Genomic DNA, 17453 nt, shown 5'->3' with positions numbered 1-17453 from the left:
ATGTGGGAGGAATGTGGGAGGAAGTTGTGCCAGACCGGTATCTTTGCAAGATGGCAGCTGTCGAGCTAGCGCTTGAAGAGAGAGTCTCCCTTCTCTATGTACTGTGGAGAGCAGAGCAGCGGCGTAAAAGACGTCCTCGCCGTACCTGGGTCCATCGGGTCCTCCAGAGGCGTGAGCAGTTTGGTGAGTTTCACCATTTGCTCCAGGAGCTGCGCCTGGATGACGGCCGATTCCAGCGCTGCCCCTTTGACCTAGGTAACAGCCACGTCACCAGGCTCCTGATTGGTTGTCGCGGCGCGATTTGACGCTGGAGTTCAGATTTTTCCAACTCGAGCGTGGTTTTATTTGCGCGTCAAACGCGCCAGACGCGCTACACTGACGCGCGTTTCACGCGTTTTCGCGACGCAAATCTGCTTCCGAATTTTCGCGGGACCCGCAATCGCGTGTCATCGCGCCTTTCCATTGACTTTACATGTAAACCTGACGCTCTATTCGCGTCCATCGCGTTCGGTGTGAACACACCGTAAAACCTGCAGGACACCGGCCCTCGAGGCCTGGAGTCGGTGAACCCTGCTGTAAAGTAACAAGAGAGTGCATAAGTGTGACGTTGAATAAATCATGTTGGCGTATTCAGAAACGACAAGCCACGTCTACCTGTCTAATCATTCCTTTTCTGTTTATAGGACACATAAACAGCTGTTCACAGCTGCTTATTAAAACCAGCTCCAGTGATCCTCAAGTGCAAGTTGTATACTTTGAATGTGGCTGCATAATATAGGAAGAACCACACTCCTACTTCTCTGGTGTGAAATGTGATGTCTGGTCTTCTGTTACTCTGTTATGTGATGATTTTGGTTTCAGTCTGAGTCTGCTCCTCATCCTTTCATACTGGCTGTGCATTGGAGGAACCAGAGCCTATGCCCCTCCAGAGTATTTCACACATGGGCTGCTCCTACTGTAATCTGGCAGCTGGGCACGCTGCTTTATGAAATGATGAACAGAATTCAACAATTTATCACCTCCAGGTTCCTCTGTGGGATAATTTGTTTCAGTGGTCATCTGTCCAAAAGTGAGATAATGGAAGAATACCTGTGTTTTGGTGCCCACAATCAGATGACCCTCTATGAGCAAGCGCTGTGGCGACAGTGGGGAGGGTAAAGTCCCTTTTAACAGGAAGAATCCTCTGGCAGAACCAGTCTCAGGGAGAGATGGCTGTTTACTGGTTTAAGGTGAGGGGAGGAAGACAGGACAAAGACATAGTGTGGAGTAGAGCCAGAGATGAATAATAACTAATTATTAAAAGGTAGAGTGGTGTATAAAGACGTGCAACAAGATCGCTATGAAAAACAAAAGAATCCAGAAACCTGTTTACCCCGACAGCACTGGTCGCATTTAACACAAGAAACAAGAGATTTTAAGACTGAATTTTTAGATTTAGAAACAAAAAGGTAGACTGTCGATATACTGTATTGGTCCATTATTGTTTTAAATTATGGGACCAAAGTTGAATCAAGCAATGGTGAGCTGGTCCTGATGTTTCTAAACAAGAAAAGGAAGAAAATGAGATTCTGGGTCAAATCTTATTCTCAGGTGAAGCCAGCAGGAGGGAGGATATCATGGTTTGATCCTGGAGTTGAAGCTGTATCATGATCACTTTCATACATATTTCAGGATGTCAGTGGGGCAGTTTGAACCACATCTGAGGAAGCAGAGAAATCATTTCAGAGAGCCGACTGACCTGAAGCGTCGTCTAGCTCTGTCTGAGGTAAAATAGCATCATCTTACTATTAGCTACAAGCACACTTGTTGCCAAATGAAGTGATATGATTGGTAAAATCTCTTTATTTTGATTCGAAAAATCAAATTTGGCTCAAAAAAATAAATGCAGCAAGTTTGTCCTTATACTGATCCAATACTGATATTTTGTACAAAAACTTGTTTATGATGGTTCGCCTTACATTAAGCTTATCATCAGATTCTGTGCTATAATTTACGTTTGTTTGTGTTTGACAATGGCCACATGTCTCATAAACTGCATCTTGGCTGTTTGTGGAGCTTGAATAGCTCCACACATGACTGATATCGACACAGGTATTATAATAATATCAACATTTTAATGTGACAATCGATTCTAGGACATAAATATAATAAATATCTGGTATCGGAAGAATCGATATTTCAGTATCGATCCGCACTACTGTAGAAATTACTTCCTTGGTGTGAAAGGCTACATCACGAATGGGTAAGTCCGAAAAATATTTTTAAGGCACAAAATGTTAGCGCAGATTTTACAAGTCCAGTAAAATGGTCAAAGGCCTTTAACCTTTAACCTTATTGTTGATCTGCACACAGCTGTTGTCACGAACGTCGCACTTGCTTACGTCACTGTCATGAGACATTCTTGCAAAAAAATCACGGTTTTAGTAACGCAGTAACGCAGCGTTCCTACGGGAAAGTAACGGTAATCTAATTACCGTTTTTGCAATAGTAATCCCTTACTTTACTCGTTACTTGAAAAAAGTAATCGGATTACAGTAACGCGTTACTGCCCATCTCTGTTTGCTACTCTCTGATCAGGAATTACAGATGAATGATGTGTCTGCTAACTAAAGGTATTTGAAAAGCTGAAAAGGAGTCCATCATAATATTCATAATAAAAGTACAGTAATACTAAGCAGGGAAGGTGCAATTTCATGAACATTCAAACACAACAGTGATTTCTTTAGTCAGTCTCATTCACATGCACAGATCAGCTGTTCCCCTGACAGGTGCCTGTTTTTCGTAGCTAGTAAGGTTTCCGTATGTGTCAAGGCTTTGATCAAATATTATAAAGCACGTGTGGCTTGTGTTAATGATGTATTGCTGACATTCGAAGCCTCACCAGTACCACTGGGGGAGTAGCAATGGAGTTGTTCCTTCTTCAAATAAAGCCTTATTTAGAAATAAAAGTTGTTTGTACCACATAAGTGATTCAAGGAATGGTTTGTGGGTTTGGGCTGTGATTCAAAATACACCGGTCAGCAAAACACAATGGATTAATCCTCACATTTTGTCAACTTTGGACTTTTTTAAGCATTTTTTCACAATCTTTTTAAGCTTCTTTTTTTGCGACGCAACCAGCAAGAAACAGGAGATTTTTCGCTGTCTGAGAACATTTTGAGCTGATCTTTCCTAATTTGGAATGTACATAGCTATAAATGATTAACAGTGTTGGGACTAACGCGTTATTAAGTAACGCGTTACAGTAACTACGTTATTATTGTGGTAACGAGCACAGTAACTAGTTATTATGCCAAAACCGGGAACGCGTAACTCGTTACTGGGATTTAGATAGGCTCGTTATTCGTTACTTCGTGTGGTGGCTATCACGGAGCTTCCACAGATTCAATAACATTAGCAAGTGGTGGAAACCAGCAGGTGGATGAAGGAAAAGGGAGGCAAGAGGAGAGACCCGAAGCGGCCGCTGGTCCGAGAGTGTCAGGTGAACTGAACTTCAGGTAAGAAGTTATAATCTGCAGTCCATCTGGGTCAGATATGAACCAAGTTTAGTTGGAGTTTATTTTCGTTGTGCTGACTTTTTCGTACTGCGTACTAGCTAGCATGACGGAGTTTCTATACAGCTGGGTGGGTGCTATGTAGGGTTGCCAACTCCCTGAAAAATAAATAAGGGACACCTCGTGGCCAGGGCCGGGCAACCCAGTTGTCTTCACCCTTCCCAGTGTGGTAGCTCTTTTTTGTGTGTGTGAAATTATTTTTTAACCATTTGACTTGAATTTGATTTAAGCAGATGCATATTCTTTGTGATATGACCATATGGGAAACAAATGATCATTTAGCCATTTATTTTTAGCTCAAAATGACAACATTAACACAAACAGAAGCCTGTCATGCTTAACTTTTGAGAATATAAGTAAATCTTTCTTTAAAAGAACTCTGTCCTGCTTAACTTAAAATTATATAAATTAATAGAAAGCAATAGAACGAAAAATATTCTTGTAACTATGCACATTTAGTACATTTGGCTTCAGCTGAGGTATTATTTCAGCTTTTCTAAAGCTAATCAGCTGCTCCTATTTGTAAACCCACTTGTTCCCATGATTACGCATCATAACTCATCATCATTATTCATCTATGTATTACTTTTATGTATTAGTCATCTATTTGTTGTAATCATCTATCCTTGCAGTTGTTTATTACACAAAATAAATTATATTATCACACTTCTGGCCACATAGCGCTGATATTCACTGCACATGCCCATTTTAACCTTAACCAGAGGGTTTAAAAAACAAACCAGTGTTTACATACCATATCTGCTTCTGCCGTGGCCTGGTGGACAAGAAATTGGTTAAGGGTTCCCAGAGCTTTCACGCCCCTCATGTTCTTCATGTGCCCACCATTAGAAGCATGCCTATGGAAAAAGTGCGCCGGCACACAGTGAAGTGCGCTTTATAGGTGTTATGGTGACCTTTTCCAGCCAGGTGTTTCCCTTTTCCCATTCCTCCCTGTGCTTTTGCAGCCTTTTTTTTTCTTTCTCTGAGCGAACAAACATTGCTGCTCTAATGCTGTGTCATGGTCGGACGGTCCTTCCCGGAGCGACCTGTCTGTGTGTGTATGTGTGTGCTTCTCTCTCTCTCCTCCTCCACCCAGTGGCTGACACACCTGCACCTAATTTGCCATCCAGCTGTCACTGATCATCCTCGTTGTGGACTGAGGTACTTAACTATGTGTCTGGATGGCAGTCGACGCTGGATTGTACTGGAGGCTCGGTAGTAAAGAGTGTTTTCTTACTTTTAACATAGCCTTAGCCGGCTACCCTTCTCACCTGTAGCTGTCGTCACTTGTTTATAGGAGGAAGTGATACGGAGCAGAAGGTTGGAGAGAAGGAGTCCGCTGGATTAAGCCCTCGGAGGAGAAACACACTCAGATAATCACTTGGGAGACTCACCTGCACACCACTGGGAATTTGGAGATGATCACCGTTGGATTTTTGTACTTCGCTTTGTGACTGTTTTGAGCACTGTAAATAAACGCACTGTTTGCTTCGCATCCAGAGCTCCGCGACTGAGTCTGTATTTCCCCCATTACCCGTGACATGCTGGGCTCACACTGTGCGATTTTTGGCACATTTTGAGACGATTTTTGAGTCGTGCGACCGATTTGGTGATCGGCCCGATTTTGGCCTTCATCGTGCGTCGTGTAGTATACGTGGGGTAACGAGAAGCGATTAACACCTTGAGCAGCTCCCGATCATCAATCGCTCGTGAGCCGCTCACACTGCTCACGCGCAAACACGTAAACGTCGGTGAAAAAGACGGAGCAGCACGGCTGTGCAGCGTGTGATCTGGACACAAGCGATGGAGGCACAACTTGTAGAACTTTGGAAAGCTCATCCGAGCCTTTTCGATGTGGCATCACAAAATTATCACGACCACAACAAACGTGAAAATAGTTGGATTTACACTGCTGCTCAATCACAGCTGCCTGATCATGTTTTTCATTAGCAATTTAGCAAAGTTGATGGTGGTGGTGTGTCTGTGTGAGTGAAAGACTGAGAGAGCGACAGATTTTCTGTTATAACCTTCATGTTATGGAGGCACAGTGTGAGCACTCAGGTCGCATCAGAGCATCGGGCGGTATAGTGTGAGACCTGCATCGTGACCTACCAACTTCTAACCCCTGCGAGTCAATCGTGCAGTTTGAGCAGGAGCTGAATAACGTGACTGAAAAAATCGCACAGTGTCTGCCCAGCTTTAGGTGTACTGTCGTCCGAGACTTGCACCGCAGTGTCGGCGTTTGTTTCCCTGTTGGCCATGCTTCTTGTTGTGGTCATCTGTTGTCTTCCGGTATTTTCTCCGCAAGCGACCTTTCCTCGACCAATGAGATGAGCGGTAATCTGAATTGTCATACTCGAATTGTCATAAGTGTGCTGTCAGCTCATTGGTCACAAAGCAGGAGAGGGGCTGGGAATTATGTTTTCCAACAAAGCGTTAATTCCATTAACATTTATAGACTACTTTGGATTCTCACTGTATTACGGGACAAAGTGCGTCCCTTATTAGCTCAATACGGGACAAAGTGCGTCCCTTATTAGCTCAATACGGGACGTGTGCTTTTGTTTCTAAATACGGGACGATTCCGTTTTTTAAGGGACGGTTGGCAACCCTAGTGCTATGTTACTGATGTTGAACTTTATTTTGTTCATAAGGTTAATTATTAGAGTTGCCAACCGTCCTGTAAAAGACGGAATCGTCTCGTATTCAGAGAAAATATTACGCGTTTCGTATTTAGGTGAAAAGAAACACAGTTTGTCCCGGATTTCAGCTACAATGAAAAAGACACAAAGCTGGAGTTATTCTGTGTCTTTGCTGCACAGCTGCTTCTTCTTCTCTCATTCTCTCCCCCTCCCTCTCCTGTTTCTACTTCAATCATGAAACTGATCAATGATCAGCTGATTGGCTTTTCTCTCTTGTTTGTTTATCGCCCACTTTGCACCAGAAAGAGGAAACCAGCGGATGTCGCGCTAAACAACAGCAGCACGTTTAAGCTTGATCAGCTGTTGTTAGAATTTATTTAATATTAATTTCTAGTATCAGCTGATGTTTGCTGGAGCCACAGCTGTAAAGCTGCTGGTCAGGATGGTTTGGATATGTGGTGAGAGGGAAACATGAAGATGAAACCAGGAGATGTCCTTACTGAATCATCAGAGCTGAACAGGTGATGGAGAAACAGGTTTACCTTTTAGGTGACATTAATGAGTTGAAGAGAAGTTATGAACTGTTTCTGAGAGACAAATAACACCAGGATCCTTTTCTAAGTAGCTGACAGCTGGTAACTGTGCAGGGTTGGGTCTAGCAAAGTGTTGCCAGGGGTCCATGTAGGGCATAGGTGTCAAATTTGGCCCGCAGCCTAATTACATTTGGCCCGCGAAGCCATACCAAATTACTATCAGAGCTGGCCTACTGGTATTATACAGCTAATATATATATTGTTTAGTATTAAGCTTTGCTTGTTCCATATTCAGTTTTTTAGCAAAATGTGTTTGAGTCCATAAGAAAAGATTCATTCTTATATCTGGAGGAATGAATATATTTCAATAAATATTAAAGTTAGACCACGACTTTGTTCCAGTTTTGAATTTTGGCCCACTGTGTATTTGAGTTTGACACCCCTGATGTAGGGCATTAACAGGGAAAGGGGGGCACAAGGAAATACTTTCTTATTCTCATTATCTGAGTCTTGCAACAAACAATTGATAGATTGATACATATATACCATCAGAACAGTGAACATCACTGTCACAACAGTGTTTGTTTTCATTCAAAGGCTTTATGATTTTTCCTATAATGGTGGGCCGGTCTCTAGTCAAAATGCCCGGGACAATTTTTTTGTCCCAGTCCAGGTCTGTATGCAGCTCATCTGCAGTCTGGTGTTACCTACATCTTCCTATTCAGAAGGCAGAATTTCTGAGTTCTGAGTACAATCGAAAGCACCACGACTGCAGTTTTTGTGTTGGATGTAAAAAGCAGGCGAGGATAGAATCAGGTGTGGGATTTCTCTCGTGGAAATGTGCACATTATTTTTTCCTCTCTATTGGTAGGTGGCACAGTGCACTTGTGGCAAGTAAGCAAGCTAGAAGACTGGCAATCTTGCTGGGTATCCAGTTACGGAAGAAACACATTAACAAGAGAATTCTGAGTTAAACCAAAGTTACTTTCCCTAGTAACTAATTACTCTGAAAGTAGAGTTGGATGTCTCGAGACCGGTCTTGGTCTCGAGACCGGTCTCGAGACCACTTTTACGTGGTCTTGGTCTCGTCTTGGTCTCGACGGACTTTTGTCTTGGTCTCGGTCTTGGTCTCGACGGACTTTTGTCTTGGTCTTGTCTTGGTCTCGACGGACTTTTGTCTTGGTCTCGGTCTTGGTCTCGCTGTTTCAGTCCTGCGTTCTCAAATCGACATAGTGTTCGGGAGATTTGGAGTCAACCATCAGCGGAGTGGGGGGGTGGCTTACTGGGCTTAAGCCCGGGTCATTTTTTCAGAAGCATGGGGTCTTTTGGAGTGTAATTTGTTTGTTAGATGCCTGACTGACAACTGTATAAAACAAAAACAACACACAAAGCACAGAGCGCACCGTCGTAAATTCCCCCTAATTTTGGTATGATCCGAGCTCAGGCACTAGGCGACTGAGCGCAGCACCCATGTGAGCGAGGGGGGAGAAGCTGCTGCCTGCGAGTTTGCTGCAGACAGAGGAGAGCTTAAGTTTGACCAGGTACCAAAGAAAATCATAATAATGTCAATATGACGGTGTATCACAAAAGATTGATATCAAACTGATCACTTGGTTGCGTTACTTGCTCTTCAAGTGAATCAACAAATGGATAAATAAAAAGCCGAACAGCAATGCTGGTTTTTTTAGAGAGTCTTAGCTTACATTTCATATTTTCAGTTGTTACCCTCCACGGCTAAACAAACTCTCTAAATCGGTTTCAGTTGTGTACTGATGTACACAACAATGGACATAAGGAGCTTCTTTCAAAGAAAAAACTCAGGTAGATGTTATTTTATATATTATGCTTTGGATGTTGTTCAGTATATCTATGCAAAACAAGAGGAATTTCAATACACAGCCGTATATTCACATTTGAAACCAGATATTTACATACACTTTATGGAAAAAATATAAAAACAGTTTTTTTACTGTTAAACATCAATTTCGAGTAAACTTTTGTTTTTGATAAATAAATGTTGAAATATCTTTTGAATTAAAAGATATAAAAAGTGGGCTGTTAATCAATGATATAAGTGACCATTTACCAGTCTTTGCATCGTATAATTGCCATTATAAAGTGAACAACGATGGACATAAGATTATTTACAAAAGAATAAGAACAGAGAAGACCTTAAATTGTCTTAGAAATGAACTTTTAAAGCAAGATTGGAATATTGTATATGAACAAACAGAAGTTAATACAGCTTACGAAGGATTTTTAAGAACATTTAACACATTACTTGATAAAAACTGCCCAGTAATTGAAATCAATAGGAAACACAACTATGCAGGAAGACCATGGATGACAAAAGGACTACAAAATGCCAGCAAAAAAAAGAATACCTTATATCGAGAATTCATAAAAAAGAGAACAATAGAAACTGAAATGAAGTATAAAACTTACAAAAATAAATTAACTAATATAATGAGATCCTGTAAAAGAGAGTATTACATTAAAAGGTTAGAACACAATAAAGATAACACAAGAGATATATGGAATGTATTAAACAGAATAATCAAAAATGAATCAAGGAATAATGATTACCCTGGGTACTTTATAGAAGGGACAAGAAGTATTAATAACATGGAGGAGATAGTAAATGGCTTTAATGAATTCTTCGTAAACATAGGGCCAAAACTGGCAGAAGAAATAAAGGTTGATGGAATAGAAAGGGACACTGGTGAAAATATTGAAAGGAATAGTAGCTCAATGTTTTTAAGAGCAGTGGAAGAGAAAGAGATTTATGACATGGTTAGAGGACTTAAGAACAAAACCAGTACAGACTGGAATGATATTGATATGGTAACGGTAAAGACAGTTATTGATGGTATCGTAAAACCATTAAAATATATATTCAACTTGTCGTTTCAAAAAGGAGTTTTTCCACAAAAAATGAAAGTTGCTAAAGTTATTCCCATTTACAAAACCGGTGAAAGACATCATTTTACAAACTATAGACCAGTGTCAATACTCTCCCAGTTCTCTAAGATACTGGAAAAACTCTTCATAAAAAGATTTGACAGTTTTGTGGAAAAATATGAATTAATGACAGATAGTCAGTATGGGTTCAGAAACAACAGATCAACAGCTTTGGCACTGATAGATTTAATGGAAAAGATAACGGAATGTATGGATAATAAGAGGTATGCGCTCGGAGTTTTCTTAGATCTAAAGAAGGCGTTTGATACTGTTAATCATGAAATTCTATTAAAAAAACTGGAAAAGTACGGGTTTAGGGGAGTGGTTTTGGAATGGTTAAAAAGCTATGTAGGGAATAGGCAACAATATGTACAAATAAATGAATATAAATCTAATTTGATGGATATAGCTTGTGGAGTACCTCAAGGTTCAGTACTGGGTCCAAAAATGTTTATTATGTACTTAAATGATATCTGCAGAGTATCGGAGATTTTAAAGTTTGTAATATTTGCAGATGACACAAATATACTGTGTGCAGGTGGGGAATTGCCACAGGTTTTGGAAATGATCACACAGGAATTAACGATATTAAAGAAGTGGTTTGATATAAATAAATTATCATTGAATCTCGATAAAACCAAATTTATGTTGTTTGGAAACCAAAAGAAAAACATCGAAGTAGAAATATGTGTTGACAATGTATATTTAGAAAGAGTAAATGAAATAAAATTTCTTGGGGTGATCATTGACCACAAGCTCTGTTGGAAGCCACACATTACTTATGTTCGGGGGAAATTGGCACGGGGCATTGCCGTCCTGGGAAAAGCAAAGCATATGTTGGATCAGAAAGCACTGCACATTTTATACTGTGCTTTACTACTGCCATATATGAGCTACTGTGTAGAGGTCTGGGGAAACACATACAAAAGTAACACACAAACAATAACTATAATACAGAAAAGGGCCATTAGATTAATAAATAATGTAGGGTACAGGGACCATACAAATGCACTCTTTGTCAAAATGCAAGCTATTAAATTCCAAGACTTGGTGAAGCTTAAAACAGCGCAAATAATGTATAAAGTCAGAAATAAATTGCTTCCCAAAGAAATCTGTAAATTGTTCATAGAAAGAGAAGGTGGGTATAACTTAAGAGGGAAATGGAATTTAAAAATACAAAGTGCTAGAACAACTTTAAGAACTATGTCAATCTCAATTGCAGGAGTTAAATTATGGAACAGTCTAACAGAAGAAATAAAAGACAGTCAAAACATAAAACAGTTTAAAGTAAAATATAAAAACCTAATTTTAAATAAGTATAAGAATGAAGAAAACGGGGTTAACCCAGGATGGTAATGTTGCTGGTAATGGTGTTGCGGTTCTTTTTTGGTTGTTTTTTTTGTTTTTTTGTTTTGTTTTGGTTTGTTGTTTTTCCATAACTTGTGTATCTGCAAATATACACATTCTGTATTTTTCATATGAAAGAAACTATACTGTGGTGGGGCTTGCTAATTTCTTGTTTTTGATTTATGTATGTTATGTTTTGTTTTACTTCATATGTTTATATGTTTCATATGTTGTTTGTTTAATTTAAGACAAAAAAAATTAAATGAATGAGAGGTAAAACTTGAGGGGGTAGGGACAAATAAGTAAATACTTCAGCCTACTCCTTTTCAAACAAATAATGGAATGATATTTTGTAATGATTGTGAAGGCACATGTTTGAAATGTTTGAAATAAAAATGAACTGAACTGAACTGAACTGAACTGAATTAGTGAAATTTCAGAATAAAAAGAGAGAGAGCTGTCTATTTTAATCACTTTCATCAAATTTAGGAGTACATGTACACTAAGTTTATTGTTAATTAATAAGAAAACTCCAGATGATTCCATTCTGAGCTGAAGAAGCTTCTGATAGGTTAGTAGAGTCCATGTGAGTAAATTGGTGGCACACCTGTGGATGCATATAAGGCAAAACACAGAGCCTGTTTCTTTGACATGGGAAAAATCAAGAGATGTCAACCAAAACACCAGGAAAAGAATTGTGGAGCTCCATAAGTGTGGCTCAATTTTGAATACAATTTGGTGCCATTTGCAATTAAGAAATACAGATAGTTTCTCTCTTTACTCTTAAAGTTAACAAATATGTTTTTTATATTTATCAATCTAAAAAAATAAACATTTAGTCTGATTTGATGTTACAATTAAAAAAGTGTTTGTGTTTTTATCTGAAGAGTACATAAATATCTGGTTTCAACTGTATATTTGATGATGTTGGTGTTTGGCTTGATTGTCAGCACAAAGAGGGAGAGAGAGGAACAGAGAGGGAGAGAGAGAGAATGACGACAGAACAGAGATGGAACAAGAGCAGGTGAGACACACATGTTAGTCAAATGGTTGTTTGCCAAAACTCATCAGAACATGTACCTAGTACCTAGTGTTTCTTTTTAGATACCATTTGTTACTTTTCAAATTCTATATTTATTAACTTATGCAGGCTTGTTTGCACAACAAGGCTAAATAATTATATAAACTTTTCTCAATCTACTTTGGTAGAATTAAAAAATAAGTGTAGTGCAGGTCTATGATGATTTTTAGTGCTACTATCATCTAGTTCTGATTCTGGTTCTATCTTGGTTACTGTTGTAGTCCTGTTTTAATTCCGGATCAGTTCTGGGTCTGGTTGAATTGGGGTTCAGTCCCTGTGTCTTGATACAGCCCCGACTTTCTTCTGCCTTGCTGCTTAATTAAAAAACTAGTTTAAGGTGTGCTGCATATGTATATAGAATAGCATCTGGCTGCAGTTTAAAGACTTTTTTTGTCTCGGTCTCGGTCTTGGTCTCGTCTGAACTTGGTCTTGGTCTTGTCTTGGTCTCGATACCCTCTGGTCTTGGTCTTGTCTTGGTCTCGATACCCTCTGGTCTTGGTCTTGTCTTGGTCTCGGATTAGGCGGTCTTGACTACAAGTCTATCTGAAAGTAACGAGTAACTTGAAGTAACGGAGTTATTTTTGATAGAAGTAACTAGTAATGTAACTAAGTTACTAATTTAAAGTAACTTACCCAACACTGATGATTAATAATAATAATAACTAGCCTTATATAAATAAAACACAACACAGCGAAGATGAAGTGTTTGTTGTGTTCAGAAGAACTTGGCTTCAGCAATAACAAATCATCTATGCTGAGCCATTTCAAGCCCTGCATGAAAACTAGGAAACCAGCCAACGTAGACCAAGACCAAGCAAGGATGCAACAATAAGCAGCATACAAACAATTACACATTACATTTGTATTAGGCAACAATCATTTAAATCTTAAATGTGACTAATTAATGACATCTGTTATTGCATGCTGGCTTTATTTTTCATCAGAGAGAAGAATAATGTGAATTAGCCCCTGGTCAATATCGTGATTCCCAGCCATTCACTATTGTGGAGGACAACGGGTTCCTAATAACGTTAAAGTATTGAACCCTACCTAAGTTCTCCCCACAGAGCAGGTGCACATTTGAGCAAATATGAAACATTTTCCCATTTCCTCAAATTTGCCATTTAAGCTTTGGTGAAGGACAGATATAAGGAACAAGCCAAAAACATTGTGTCAAAAGCATGTGCAATAGTTTAACTAGTTAGTTTGGGGCATTACACACACACACTTACTTGCCTTGTGACTGATGCAGCAGCAAATATGGGTGCTTGTGCAAAGAAGCTTTGTTTGTATTACCAATTTTTTAGTCATAAAAAGGCTCTTGATCAAATCAAATTGTTATCTGACATCCAGACTAACTGTAGGAAGTCAGTGGGCTATTTCATGAGCAGCATCACTGCAAGGGTCCTTTACTTTGTTTATTTGAAATATTCTAAATAATGCCGTTTTGTTTAAGGTGCTGCTGCCGAAGTGGCACTTGAATTAATAATTTTTTCTTGGCTAATTTTGTAGGAGAGGATGACACGTATGAAGCCAGCACTGAAGTGATTTCAAGAGGTGGACACATGTTGGAAAAGCACATAGCATATGCTCCATTGCGCTTATACATTGACCCACTCTCATCAGAACAGTATGAAATTAATGCAGAATGTCCCCATTTAATGATTCCACAGGTGAGCTGTCAGAGGAGACGAGGGTGTCATGCTCAAAAGTCATTTCCCTTTTATCAGTGCAACACCATGCACCGGAGCAGGAATTGTTCCAGTGCATGGGAATTGTCCAGACTCTAGAGAGCACAGGAACAGCTGAGAGTCTGAGAAGACCATTAATGAAGAGCCTATATACTTTGCAGTCAGTGAGCATCATGTCACTGAGACACCCAGGTTTAAAAATAATTTTCTTTCTTCTCTCCTCTTCTTCGTTAGCCTCAATAAGCAGCAGATGCCCACTTCTGAAAGTGCTGTTTTTCTTCAAACCAGTGGAAGAGTTACCACTTCCTCATCATCACAACCGCCCATAACAGAAAAAAATCCCAACGTATATAAATTTGTTCTTGCTTTTCTCAGTACCACAGCTTCATTTGTGCCCTGTGAAGGGGTACTTTATACAATTTTATGTGTCGCATGTTGTCCCCAGTAACACAACCACATTCACATGATGGTCCTTACCTCATATTGTTTCCACTTAACCTTTTGACACTGCAGTGTATCATAAACACAGACATCAAGCTTAGAAATCACATTTTTAAAAAGTGTGATGATGCCTCAAGTTAGTCCAGTTTACTGCCTCTAACTCTCAGTTTGAAACGGGGCAAATGTGGTTATGGAAAGTAAACATGGAGCCCCTTCACAGTGTCCCTACCCTAGCTACAATTCCAAAAATGAGATACACAAGTTTCCCCATTATTACAGCTGCCAATCAAAGCTTTCACCATGTCCCCAATTTTGCAGCATCGAGTTTTGCATCTAGATTATGTAATTTCTGGAGAAATTGTGGTGGAATTGTTGCTACTGGCAGACTCAGTCTGTAGCTTGCCTCTGGTGCAGCTCAGAAGTTGGAAGTAAAGAAGTTGGTTAACATAGTTGAAGAGCAATTGCTCATAAATGGATGGCCTGCAACTTTAATTTACCACAAGTGTACTATTGTCACGTCTGATGGGCAGACGGTGTGGAAGGAATGAGACTGAGGACCCAAGTGCAGGTAAATGGAGATGAAGCAAAAAGCAAGCCTTTATTGACAGCTGAACGAGACTACAAACAGGTGGAACAGAGAAAACTAACCTAAACTGGGGGGAACTGGGGAAGGCATAAACATAACATGAACCTAAAACTAGAAATGAGAAAACCTGGAAAAACGAGGGAACGGAGAGCAGAGGAAATCCAAAGGAAACACAAAGGAACGCAGGGGATGAATCACAGAGGCAACATGGATGAGAACACGCAGACGGACTGACAAGTGATACAGGACAGCACACACTATGAATACACACCAGGTAACGAGGGGGGAATGCACAACAGAAGGGAGACACGACTGGGACTTACCTGACATCACAAGACACAGGAAGCAAAGCAGGATATATTGACATGGGACACAGACTACCAAAGGAAAACAGGAAGTATGAGACAATTCACATAGACGCAGACTAGACACTGAGACGTGGAAACATGACAGACTCTGGAACAGAGAGAACATGAAGCACAGAGAGAAAAGTAACTAGACCTGGAACATAGGAAACACATAAAGACAGAAACTAAAACTAAGCATACAACACACAGAGAGCAGAAACAGAACAGAAACCTAAAAACCAGGAACAGTAAATATAATATAAAATAAATAAAACATAATTCAAAGAGTACAACTTAACCCAAAAACACAAAATGCTGGGTCACCGACCCAGGACCATGACAACTATACCTGAGACAGTAGCTACTGTTTACCTAATGGAATCGCTCCAAGTAGTTGTAATGACTTCTTTCAGATTTTTGTATTCACAGTGTGGTCACCCTCAATATTTACCTTGTAGTAAAACTGTCCCCCTACAGTATGGAATGAGCTTGTAAACCGGAAAATGTTCCAAGTTTTCTTTCTGAGATTGGAAGGGAAAAAAAATATTTATGAAAAATGTGTTCATGTGTGATATTTAACACAGACGAAAAAATGTCAGCATGAAAAATACCCCATGTCGAACTCACAGCCGTCAACATACAAGGGAGAGGCGAGAGAGCGCTTTCCCTCAAAGTCAATGGGACGTCATCACTAGAAAAAGTAGAATTGGTGACCACATGAACCCACATAAGGATCTTTAACTGTTAAATGGCAATGATCTTAAAATTTACAGAGTAATGTGTAAGTAGTGTGACGAGTAGTCTGTCTGCAGTTTTTGAGACTTCTTAACCATCCATCCATCCATCCATCCATCCATTCGCTTCCACTTATCCTTTTCAGGGTCGCGGGGGGCGCTGGAGCCTATCCCAGCTGTCATAGGGCGAGAGGCGGGGTACACCCTGGACAGGTCGCCAGTCTGTCGCAGGGCCAACACACAGGGACAAACAACCATTCGCACTCACATTCACTCGCACATTCACACCTAGTGACAATTTGGATTATCCAATTAACCTATCCCCTCAAGCTGCATGTCTTTGGACGGTGGGAGGAAGCCGGAGTACCCGACTTCCTCCCACGTGGACTTCTTAACCAATTTTTTTAAATTCCAAAGATTGCATCTTGTCCCGAACTAGTCCTGATAAATGAAACCTTAAAACAGAAAGAAGATGTAGTTTCTTTTTACATAACCATAAATAATCAATCAATGAGATGTTTGTCAGTCAAAACAGCTCCATGCTGGTAATGGTGGTGAATGCTGGTGATGAAGGACGGAACCAAAACAATAAACGTGTGGTCAGTACAGAAAAACAAATAGTGCAGTGTGAGGTTATCATGCATTTTACTCTGATGACTTCACATTACACAGTTGATTCATAGTTAATATAAAGTTGCAATTAGTGTAGATTTAATTATAACATTTAGTGGGGTATAATTTTACTCATAGTCAGAGATCACATTAACAGCTATTCAGCCTTGTATTTTCATGGCCCTCCCAATGGATAAGTCTTCATTTATTTTGTTGACTTACACATTTCTCACATCATAATAGGGCCTAATTATACACTATTGAAAGTATTTAATATTAAACCTAAACAGGCAGATTAAATTTAGTGAGTAAATGTTACCCAGGAGATTGAAAAGCTGACTGCACATCTAATTTTGACTATCTGTTTATCATGGAATCAGTACTGAAATATGCTGGATGAGAAAACTGCTCAAATCTGCAGAAGTAAATGAGCATAACTGTGTGCCTTGTGAGAAACTCATCAAATGTATTAAGATCAAAGTTACACCATCAATAATCATGACACGCTTTACCTTGTTTCCTTCAAAATAAAATGAAGTCACATCTAAAAGCCAGTTAGGATCTATTTTCAATCTCACGTGCAGTAATTTAAGTTATTTTCCAACCATAGTACTGACTTAAAATAAGAAGGCCTCTGGCATGAGAGACGATCGAAAAGAAAAGTTTTTTGTTTCAGTTATGTCTAATTAGTTAGAAAAGGACATTCTTTGAAAAAACATAGAGCAGATAGACTAAAAGGAGAGCACAGGAAGAGAGAAAGGACATTTTTCACCTCCAGGTAATCTTCTCACTGTAACAATTATTCAGCCTGATGAGGTTATGGACAGAGTAGAGGACACAGCCAAATCCTGCCTTCAGTGTTTCAGAAGTACAGAAGAAGCTATTCTGTGCTTTGCAGCCTTGGTGAGTTTTTGTTCCAGTGCT

The 17453-nt window shown here is 39.6% G+C and overlaps 1 protein-coding gene across 1 annotated transcript in view; it reads left to right on the top strand.

The window, feature by feature from the left end:
• LOC309698207 (uncharacterized protein) overlaps positions 1-12004 on the top strand; it is a gene marked incomplete at its 5' end in the record, with an annotated part of 316523 nt that extends 304519 nt beyond the window's left edge. The window contains one exon of the mRNA XM_082520507.1: positions 11988-12004. The remainder of the gene's footprint in view (positions 1-11987) is intronic.
• Positions 12005-17453: the final 5449 nt, after the last annotated feature.

Source organism: Aulonocara stuartgranti (assembly GCF_965226115.1).
Source record: "Aulonocara stuartgranti genome assembly, chromosome: 22".
NCBI lineage: Eukaryota > Metazoa > Chordata > Actinopteri > Cichliformes > Cichlidae > Aulonocara > Aulonocara stuartgranti.
The sequence above is the reverse complement of the archived record's forward strand: the minus strand, read 5'-3'. Positions and strand labels throughout refer to the sequence as shown.